The sequence below is a fragment of the Camelina sativa genome, chromosome 10 (assembly GCF_030686135.1).
Source record: "Camelina sativa cultivar CO46 ecotype springtype chromosome 10, ASM3068613v1".
Taxonomy (NCBI): Eukaryota; Viridiplantae; Streptophyta; class Magnoliopsida; order Brassicales; family Brassicaceae; genus Camelina; species Camelina sativa.
The window spans coordinates 14,856,924-14,867,544 of record NC_141889.1 but is presented as its reverse complement, the minus strand read 5'-3'; the positions used below and the strand labels follow the sequence as shown (position 1 = coordinate 14,867,544).

General features: G+C 39.5%; 1 long non-coding RNA gene across 2 annotated transcripts; it reads right to left on the bottom strand.

Moving 5' to 3' along the window:
* Positions 1-6,374: 6,374 nt before the first annotated feature.
* LOC104719096 (uncharacterized) lies at positions 6,375-10,621 on the bottom strand. 2 transcript variants are annotated; one of them, XR_015568195.1, is made up of 6 exons: positions 10,442-10,621; positions 9,709-9,941; positions 9,296-9,635; positions 8,770-9,019; positions 7,158-8,658; positions 6,375-7,033 (listed from the first exon to the last, which is right to left on the bottom strand). It is a non-coding gene; the product is annotated as an uncharacterized LOC104719096 (long non-coding RNA). The 2 variants fall into 2 exon arrangements; XR_756509.3 differs by having other exon boundaries at positions 8,770-8,941.

Below are 10,621 nucleotides of genomic sequence, written 5' to 3'. Positions count from 1 at the left end.
CTTTCTTTCATTTTTTTTTCTTCTTTTCTTTTTCACAACAGCCAAGTCCCAAACCCAACAATTAAACCACCTAGTCCTATCTAGTTTGAAAATTGAAAACTAGAACTACACAAGGCAATATTCTTGTCAGTTCAAACCTAACACTTTCTACCAAGCTCAATGCCAAAATAGACCTTACACACTCAAGAATAAACATGGCTTGAAAGAAGAGTTGGTTAAGGGTATTGGAAACTGATTTTAATGATTCAATCAGCTACTTGGACCAACAAGAGTGGTAAAAAGGAGAAAGATGATCCAAATATGTATATGGTATCCATGAGTTTAAAGCAATGCACAAACTGATAATTACAAGTCAATATTAGGTTCTTATAAATAGGAAATGACATCAAATCACAACATGCTTCAATTTAGACCAAGTGCAATGCAGGAATTCAAGGCTTGGTTCATTCTTATGCTTCTAACTACTCAACTAGCATCAAAGTACTATTAACTTGGGCATTGATCCTAGTTTAGTGAATTAAGCAAGTTAACAAGGCAAAACTCATCATAGATCCCTAATGCAAATATTAAACAGTCCTACCTGAAACATGCTAAACAAGATCCTAATATGCAATGCAAACTACATGAACACTCTTTTTTTTATAAAGTTTTTTGCAAAAAAAAAAAATTCAAATTTTTAGGGTTTTTCTATGCCTTAGATGCAATGCAAATACTAACATGATTATACCAAAAACTTGAAATAAGAAAACAGAACACAATGTCAAATGCTATCTCAAACCCTCCCTCAAACTTAAATTACACATTCCCTTGTGTAATAAAAATTTGTAAGAGGATTCAAGATTGAAATAAGAAAACTAAACATGAGATGAAATGGTATTTACAATGAAATGGTGATGTTGGTACCTTATTGGTTGTGGAAGAAAGTGTCTACATCCTCATTCATGCTGTCAAAGGTGTAGTGGGAGCTTGGATTTGGATTTGAAGGTGGAGAAGGAGGCAACTCGACTATAGCCATCGACTGGTACTCAGTCGAGTGCCCGGTCGAGTGGGGTGGTCGAGTTGGCTGCCGAGTCTGTTTTTCTTCTTCTGTTTAGACCCCCTTGCTTCCCTGATCATGAGAACACCAAAGAAAATATCAAAATACCAAAACCCTAAACAATATGTACAAAGATACCTTAGAGACTTCCTCCCTAGTGAGCTTGTTTAAAGTCACTAAGCTTGACTTTTGATGCCTTTTCAGGCTTGGTTTGGAGTCCAAGGAGGTGTTGAAATCCCCCCTGGTTCTACTTGATAACCTTAGTGCTGTTTCTTGATCACTACCTCCTTAACACTTGAACTTTGTTTCTTCTTAAACTTGCGTCTTGGTCTTGCCTTCTTCAAAGACCTCTTGTTGAGCTGAACTTGAAGTTCCTTCACTAAACCAGCTAACACTTGAACTGATTCCTTGAGCTCTTGGACAGTCTTGGCTTGGGCTGAACCTTTAATCCTAGGGTCCTCTCCATCCTCAAAAACTTCAGAACTAGCTTTTCTCTCTACCACAAAATGTTGACCTTCAATAGTAGATTGATATGTTGAATTCTTGATGTCAAACTTTATAGTGAAGTATTTAGCAAGGTGGAGCTTGATGGTTCCCATCTTAACATCAATTACAACCCCAGTTGTGGCTAAGAATGGTCTCTCCAAGATGAGAGGATCTTCTGGCTCTTGATCCATATTCATGATCACAATATCAGTTGGAATCCTAGCCTCCCCTATCTTGACTGGAAAATTTTCAATTGATCCAAGCACATCCCTCTTTGATCCATCTGCTAGGCCAATATAGAGATTGCAGGGCTTAAAATATTCATACCCCAACTTCTCAGCAATTGAATATGGCATTAAGCTCACTGAAGCTCCCAAGTCACATAGACACTTGTTGAAGTGCATATAGCTGATGGAACAAGGTAGGTTAAATGACTCTGGATCTTCAAGCTTTGTTGGGATAATAGCTTTCCCAATCTCTTTCAAATCCTTCATGTCTTGATCTTGAGCCTTCTGCTTGGATAATTCAAGAAGCATGTCCTTGAGGACAGGATGTTGAGCATATTTTTCCAAGGGAGGTCCTCTCTCTTCCTCTTTCTTCTCAATGACAACCTCTTGTTGTATGGCCATCACTTCCTTCTTTTCAATCACTTCCTCTTGTTGCAAAGCCATCATTTCTCTTTTCTCAATAATTTCCTTTAGTTCCTTCAGCTTTTGTACCTTGAAACGTCCTGGGAATGGTAGAGGTGGTTTGTAAGCAGGAGGAATGTATCTAGCAGGCTTAACAGCTTCTGTGTCTTCAACTCGATTGGTCACTCGGTCATGTACTCGATCGTGTGTGTGGTCGAGCACCTGGTCGAGTTGTTTCTCTGCTTCAGTCTGCTGAGTAAAACCTTCACTTTGGGCTTCAATTAGTGATGAATCCTCCCCACCTTGAACCTCACTATCCTCAGTGACAAATTCTTCATAGAAGTGAATCGCTTTAGCTGTAAACTCCCTTGGATTTTGAATAGCTGGTCCAGGAAGTTGGTTTGGCATAGAAGCGGAAGTGGAATCAATGTTGCTCTCCATGTACTTGACCTTAGAGGTCTGACTCTCAAGCTTGTTACTCAGGTCATTAGAATAAGAATTCAACGTTTGGGTCAGCTCAGCAAACTGTCTTGCGTACTCAATCTGCTTATTGGCTTGCCCAATCAAAATTTGTTGCATCATAGCTCTTATGTCAGGTTCTTGGCCTTGGTAGGTCTGAAACCCTGGAGGGTGACACAAGTGAGCCTGGAAACCTGGTTGCTGGTGCATGGGTACATAATGGAACATATTGCTTTGAAACATGATTACTAACTCGAACTGACACTCGGTCGAGCACAAGCTCGAGTTGAAGGTCGAGTCGTCTGAGATGATAAGTCTATTTGAATCCGGGTAGGGACTCGATTAGGTACTCGAGCAACAAACGGTCGAGTGGTAGCTCGAGTTGTAGGTCGAGTTGGTACCTAAGACTCAAAACAACCAAGCAGATGAAGAATTCGAATCAGTAGTGATCAAAGGAGCAATAGAACTTAATCTTAGACTTGTATAGATCCTAATTGTCACAAACAAATACTCAAATGGGCAACGACGCCAAATTGAAACGAGTTCCTTTCTTGTGTGTGTGTGAAATGGAATGTGAATGAATGATGTGATGATGATGATGAACAATGGTGAAAGCAGGGTGTTTCAATTCCCCTTATGCAATTGTAGTATAAGAGGTATCAATCCTAAATGAGTGAATGCAAGCAATCAAGGTGTGCAATACTTGTCTAAGTTAAGCCAATTATAGAGGGTGTTTGTCACTAACAACCTATTGCAGAATGTAAAATGCATAATGTAAAAGCTGAATGGACAAGATACTAAATGTAATGGAACAAAATGATTATGGCAATAATGAAACTAGAACAGAGATCAAACTATAGTAATGCAGGTAATGAACTAATGCAAGGAAAGTAATGAACAGGAAACTTTAATGAATGCAACTAGAATGAAATAAGAAACAAGACAGGACAGACACAAATCATAAACAAGAGTTCTGGGAATGAACTCGAGCAAGCACTCGATCGAGTGTAGATCGAGTGCAGGGTTGAGCTGGACAAAAACGTAAAACAGAGCAATGCATACAAAACAGAGCAAGACAAAAGTAAATCAAACAACAATCAAACAACAAGATTTAGACTAAGAAATCAATAGACAAGGAAGGTCTTAGGGATGGATTCATGGGCTGAACTTAGATTGTGGTTATCTAACTTGATCAACAAACCTCAATCAACATGAGCTAATTTCTAGACATTAATCTCTAAGAACATGTTAATCCACTCTCATGGCAAAAACAATCAAGCTTATATATTTCTAGACTTGTTCTCACAAAATAAAGAATCTATACAAGCAAGCATTAAGCAATATGTCAAGAATCAAACAAGACTTCTAATCTCTTAGCAAGCCTAATGATAATCTCTAGATCTAGCCTTATCTATGCACCTTAGACATTAGTGTGATGCTAAGAAGCTTGAGATCAAACCCTACCCTCTCAGTTATAGGATCAGCATTAAGAACATCTAGCCTAGAAGAGATCTACAACAATCAAACTTGACCAAATCAAATAACCACAACATCCATCCAACCTAAACCATCCCTAAGAGCTAAGGAAACTACTCACAATCACACATGATGAACAGCAAAGTCATAAACCCAGAAAAACACGAAACTTGCATGATTAGAAAGATAAAACAGAGATCTACAATATTGGAGAAGGAATCAAACTCGAATTCTTGATACTTTGAAAGTGATGAAACAAACAAGTATGAAGAATCTTGTGTTTTTTCTTTCAAAAGAGGTACAAGATCTAAGAAAATAAAAGTGCAAAAAGCATAAATTCCCAAAAAGGGTAAAATACTAGGTTTGAGAATATCTAAAAATCTGCCCCCTGGTGGCTGCAGCGTACAAGGTCCTTAAATAGGAAAAAGGAGGGGAAGCCCTAAAAATGCTAAAGGACAAAATAGCCAGGCGGCTCGGCCAACTCGACCCGGTGCTCGGTCGAGTGACCGGTCGAGTTGGGTTTTCTTGTGCTCCTTCCACTCGGTCGAGTCTCTCTCAGCACACGGTCGAGTGTCTGGTCAGGTGGGCAGTCGAGTGGGACTCCGGACCTTGGTTCTCCAGCCTTAACTCCTTTGCTTTCTCCTCATGATTGCTTCACTTCTCCTCAGCATTGCTTTCATGCTCCTTAGGCTCCAAAATCACCTGTTTATGCAATAAAAGATGCAAATGCAATGCAACTACACTCTAATACAAGAACAATCCTAAAACTATGCAATAATGGTCAAAAAGATAGCAAAGGATGCAAAAGATGTGAATATATTAAGGGAAAACAGGGTAAAATATATGAGCATCACGGAGTACCACCATGATCCCCATTATCACTTATCAAAGGCAACACACCCGAGGGCGAGGAGTTATCACTCCCTCCATTCACACCAAGCTGCCCCAACTGACCCTCTTGTACCCCATCACAGGAATCCGCCGTGAAAAGACCACCGGGTTGCCCAATTGCCTCACATTCCACTCTCAATCTTTTCCCCGAAGATGAAAAGTCAGTCTACCCTCTAGCTGAACCACAGATCAGACCCATCGTGGGACGCAAAGGTTTTTTCAAATTGGGCCGTGGCCCAGTAGCTCCTGAATTCTTCTTCGAACCCATTTCTTCTCCACCACACCTTCTCGCGTCCCACTACGAGTTGTATTGCCCGACACCCCAAACACCATTGCTTTTCCAGTTTTCACCCTCTCCGTTTGACCCATCTCATTCTCCCTATTCTCATTCTCCTTATTCCCTTCTAACATATCCTTATCAGTCCTTAACTCCTTCTCCACCATATCTACCTCCAAACCACCAAAACTATTAGAGACTGCAATGACTTCATTATCAGCCACAACCCTGTTACTTCGACGTTGGCCACTATTGTTGCTCCTTACTGCAATTTGAGGCGTACCATGTATCCTCGGTTCCATCCGTCGACCACGTCGCTGAACCGGTGTAAAACCTGATGATGTGCGTGGTTTTTCACTTCAAAATCTTTTACTTTAAAAAGAACACACAACGCTAAAAGTGCACAGCTAATCGGTTGTAGTATTTAAGGATCGATCCCACAAAGAGAGAGTTGTTGGTTAGAGAATCCGTCGGAAGAGATGTAAGGCTAGGACTCAATAAAAATGGGGTTTTGGTTGTCACGGTCGTAGTAAGCAATAAACGTAAATAAAAAGCAAGTAAAAATAATTAAAACAAGCGTTAGGCATCAAGGGAAATTGCAGGGGTTTGACGATCTATCTATCTAGGAAAGTTTAGGATTAGTTTGTTTATCTAAAAATCGGACTACGAAACACGAATGAACCGTTAACTTATAGTTCACAAGCTAACCGTCTAAGATCACTATACTCTGTTACTCTACTGTCACAGGCAACGACGCATAGATCAAAGCATTTTAAACAGGTTCGATTCTAATCCATGAGATTCCATAGGTAAGGGGTATGTGCTTCCTATGACTCCTCACACATCTAAGCTAGGTGAAGCACACATGCAAGCTTTTGGCAAATCACACACACTTTAGATCATAGTTAGTTCATGAGGCTAACTTAAATCATTAAGCAAAGACTTAGAATTAAAGCATAGAATAAACTAGAATATAAATCTAACAACCCCTAAAAATTGCCACCTAAACTAAGATCATCTCCCCCCTTTGATTATCCCTTTAAACCCAACTAGAAAACTACTCTAGCATGTTTAAGGGAATCAAAGCAAGGTTTAAATAATTCATAAACATAAAAGAATATATAGAGAAAAGTGTTTTAGATATTACTTGAATGATTGTCAAACAAAGTTGTAGGATCTTCTTCCTTAGAAACAAAGTACAAAACTAATAGAATAGAAAGAGTTGGTGGATCTCAAAGCTTCAAAGAGAGGGACGAGGGAGAGAGCTTCTGGACGTTGGCTGCTCCTCTGGTCGTGTCTCTTGGCTGCTCCAATGAATGCACACTCTGGTACTTTTTCGGCACACTCTAAATCCTAGGGCTTAGAAGAGTATTTATAGGGTTTTGTCTAGGTGTAGGGTTTTGTAAGGGTAGTAACGTCTTTTCTTCTTGAGTGCAGGACAAGGGGCGGCTGAAGAAGGTTCTGGACCGTCGTGACTCCTCTGGGCCGGGCCACCGTGATGGTTGCTAATCGGGCCGTCATTAAAGTCCATTTGGCTTCAAACTTATCTTCTCGTCGGTTTATAACACGTCTTGGTAAATCGGACATAAATTTCTGATGAGTGAACGGATTGACTTAATTCCACTTCGAAGTGAAAGATGACTCTCTCAGCTTTCTATAGAAACCAAGTACGTCTAAATGTGATTTGTAGAAGTTCTTCAAAAGTTTCTCGTACTGTAAAGCTCTGAATATGTTCTGAAACATGTTTTCCTTGTCTTTTGGTCCTCTTTGCTATAAAACCTGTAAAACCTTCTTGAAACCTAAAATACTTGATAATAGACATTAAAAAATTGAAATCATACTAAAATTTTCCTAAATGCATACTAAAACTATAGCTAAATGAGTAAAATAATGATGTTATCACCTGCCTCCACCTGAGTTCCCGAATTCACCGGCTCTGAGCCCCCCCACCCTTGCAGTCATCACCTCCCCACTCAACCTCTCCGCACTCTGTAGGCAATGGTGTACCACATGACCATACATACCACATGCAGAACATATGGTAGACAATTCCTCATACGCTACATAAAACCTCTCCCCATTCACAACCACAGACCCTTTTAAGGGCCTCCGCAGATTCACCTTAACACAAACCCTAGCAAACCTGCCTCTCTCCAGGTTAAGTGTTGTGCTATCAAATCTTCTAGTTATAAGGAATAATTCAAATTTTATACTAATTCTTTTCACAATTCTGATAACTCATGGCTTAAGTTTATTCGACCAATGATAACCACACGATCATTATACACTAGTAAACAAACATGTATACCCACCAAAACATTCATGGCTGAGCCTAATTATTTGTGACTATAAGTCAAAAAAGTCACAAATAGTCACCAAAAAAATCGTAGATAGCCTCGTAACTAAATTATTGTAGTGACTTTTCGTGGCTATGAAGTCACGAATTTGTTACTCATGTTTCGTGGCTAATCTTAGCTACGAAACTATTACAATTACTTTGTGGCTAACTATAGCTACGAAGCAACCACAACTAATTTGTGACTAAGTCTAGCCACTAATTTTATGAACATTCGTGACAAAGTTAGTAGCTCCAAAACTACAAAAATAATCATCTAGTCGTGGCTGATTGTTTGCAAAAAAAAATATTAATTTCTAAAAAGAACCTGCAACGAAAAGCCAAATTCACAAAAACATGAAATCAAATAGCAATATTTTAACATAATCATAAGTAATCTTATCTTACATATTACCAAAAGAGTTTACTAAATGAAACAGCCCTTCCCGTTTTTTTTTAATAATAATATTAATTTACTAGTGGTCTCATACCCACTAACAACCTAGCAACAATCAACAACAGCGGATAACAAAACAATTCCATTAAACCAATAAGAATTCCATCAATAACAATCCAATAACCAACAATGCAATAATCCAAAACCAACAATAAAATAACCAAGTTCCAACATCCTACAATGTTCTATCAACTCAATACTAGCAACCTAACAATAGCTAGACCACAATAAAACAAGCCTCTAGAACATCCTCCTCCTCATCGTCTTGATTCCACGATCACACTTTGCCTTTACCTGCACCACAAACAAATATTGAGATGCATGAGTATTATTATAAACACTCAGTGAGGCCATCCTCCCATCTACTGGGCTATACACACAAGCAACTGAGATTCCATTGTAAAGCTAAACAAATAAACACATCAAACAAGGCGACACTCATCATCGGTTAAGATTGGTGTCGATCGACGCTAGCACAACATGGTGTCGACCGACACCACACTGGTGTCGATCGACACTGCTTCTGCACGCGAACTGCACGAACCCGAACGTCGATCCTCCATTTCAAATCATCTCGAAACCGTCCCAAACTCATCCAAATGCCTCAGGAACCTATGGGAAACACGAAAACAACAAACCCAAGTAAGTAAACACCACAAATAGACAAAGAAAAACCAAAAAACAGAGATCTCAGGCTTAGATCAGCCATGGTCAAGCACTCACCACTTTTGTAGGAAGATTTGATTGAGAAACGGTGGAAACAACACCTTAGGAAGCTTCTCCTTCGTTCCCAACAACAGCTCTCCCTTCTACAGCTACAGATCTCACCAATAACCACCAAGAACAAGCCAAAAACTCAAAAAACCACAGGTTCTCTCCTTTCTCTCTTTTTGCTCTGCAAACGGCGACAAAACACCCTAAAACCCTTAATTCGTCGCTTCTCCACTTATATACTCGGTTTAGATAACTAAACCTAACAAACCAAACCAAAATCGCGAATTAAAAACAAACCCGGCGAACCCAGAAATAGTGGTGTCGATCGACACACCCCTGGTGTCGATCGACACACCCCTGGTGTCGGTCGACACCCACTCTAAAAATACAAAAACTGGTTCGCGAATGTTACACTAAATAACTGTTCATCTTGTCTTACATATTACCAAAGGGACTTACTTAATAAAGACATCATAGCCTGTAATTTAAAGACCCAATGATGCACATCAGGCATCTAAGTTGTCTTGGTCTGTACCTGGAGTAGGTGCAGCAGGTGTAGAAGCTGGAGCAGGAGCAGCAGTTGTAGAAGCTGGATCAGGAGCAGCAGCAAAAGTTGTAGCAGGAGTAGCAGCAACAGAGGGTTGTCTAACTCCAAGAGACTACATGACCAGAATAAGAGCTTGTCGTGATGCAACCAGCTCGTCCATAACCATTCCCATGTTAGTATTAAAATCTCCAACATTGGTGTTGAGTCACTTGAAGTTAGTCTCCAAAACAGAGATCAGCACTTCCATTAAAATTCCATCTTTGCGTGAGTGTGTCCTCCGCATAAGATCAGTGAAGACGGGTGCTTCATCCAAACTAGACTCACACATCTATAAAAACAAAGAGGAAACATTAGTAAATCTATTAAAGTAAATAATAACATACGAGAAGTATAACACTTACCATCTCATGCTCAATCTGCAAAAAACGTCGAGGACATACACAATGCTTGTGAACCCCGTATGCCATCATGATTAGATAAGTGGCTTCCAGCATTCTTTCTCTTCTTCTTTGCTGGTTTTGTTTCCCATTACTCCATTAGAGTGTCCCAATCAGCCTCGCCAATGTACATGGGTCTCTGATTTGTCCTCTTTTTTTTGCTGATGCGCTTGTGTGTGGCTCATGGTGGCATCCATCTACATTGCAGATCTTGCAATTAGTAGCACAAATAAAAAAATCCACAAAGTTGAGTAAAATTTAAACATAGAACAAAGCCAAGTTAAGCATCGACATCTACAAATCCTAACCCACATAAACATGTTCTTAAGAAATTGAAATGAGTAAAATTTCAGAAACTATTACACAATTAGTTACACTCAAATAAAGCAAATACATAACTAAAGTTAGAATACAAAAATCGAACACTTAATCATGTTTAAAATTCAAAATCAAACATATCTAGATAAAATCAAAACAAAAACAACAATATGAACAAATCAAATCCTAGAAAACCCTAAACAGAAACGAAAACAAAAGATCTAAGCAGCCTTAGAGAAAGAGAGAAAGAGAGAAATGAGCAAGGAGACAAAGTGGGAAAGAGACATAACTGGTAATTAGGGAACACATCTCCAATCGGAAGAAAAAAAGAAGAAGAAGATAAAGAAGAAGAAGAAGGAGAAGAGACACCGTCAATTACCTGCTGGACCTGACTCGGAGGACCGTGAGGGACGACGGCCATAGAGAGTCATTGTCGTTCGTCAAGGAAGAGATCGATCGGAGCTGGTTTTAGATTAGGGACAACAACTTCAAGAGAGAACATGAACAGGCGTTAGGGTTTTTAATTTTAGCTTCTTCTTTTTTTAAGTGTGGTGGTGAT